Below are 1,096 nucleotides of genomic sequence, written 5' to 3' on the forward strand. Positions count from 1 at the left end.
GTATCAGTTAGCTTAATTTTCAGAATCTCAGTCAGTTGTTTAGAAGTTATTCAGTGTTGCACAATGCCCAGGAGTAAAGGATTTTTTAGGCTCTGGAGTTGTGACCATCTGACACATCTTAATGAAAATTCTTGACCAGACTAACACCTAACAAGTTAAGCCAGACCAGACTAATGACCTAAAGGGTCCTAAGACCTTACAACTAAAACGGTACCTAAACTTTTGCGAATTCCATATTTACTTTTAACCTTTACATGTTTTAAGTTCATCAAATAATTTGTAACTGTTAACATTCTCATAAAAAGCCATTGCTTTAAATGTCTGATGCCGAAGTTATATTTACTGTTTTTTTACTTCAAAAAAACCTGATGAAGCAAACAGGACAACATCATCTGCAAAAAGCAGTGATCTAATCCTGAGTCCACCAAACCGGACCCCCTCAACACCCTGGCTGCGCCTAGAAATTCTTTCCATAAAAGTTATGAACAGAATCGGTGACAAAGGGCAGTACAATTTTCACTGGAAACGGGTTCGACTTACTGCCAGCAATGCGGACCAAGCTCTGACACCAGTTGTACACGGACCGAACAGCCCTTATCAGGGGGTCCGGCACCAGATACTCCTGGAGCACCCCCCACAGGATTCAGTCAAGAGACACGGTCGAACGCCTTTTCCAAATCCACAAATCTGCTGATTTTCACTAATCTTAATTTCCTTCTGATTTTTTCTTAGAAGTAATGAAAAGAACTTCAGTACATTAAACCAAACACCATATGGGCTGCACATGTTCTTTTTAATATTGAAGTAAGATAGCTGAGTCATCACTATAAAAGTCAAAATGCCCATCTGATGGGGAGATAAACTGAACCTCCTGACTGTCATCCATCAGCTATTGTATTTGGCTCAGAACCTAGTGACTGTTATCAACTCAATCCTTTTCACCAGGGCTTCTTATCCATCTAATAGAAGGTCTCCACACTTCACAATAACAATGCTAATTTCCTCTTACGTCAATGAAGGATGTTAAGGGTGAATTATAGAGTAGGTAAGAGCACACCCACTCGAGTGAGGAATAAAAGGAACCCCTGGGTGCATC

This window comes from Polypterus senegalus, chromosome 5 (assembly GCF_016835505.1).
Source record: "Polypterus senegalus isolate Bchr_013 chromosome 5, ASM1683550v1, whole genome shotgun sequence".
NCBI lineage: Eukaryota > Metazoa > Chordata > Cladistia > Polypteriformes > Polypteridae > Polypterus > Polypterus senegalus.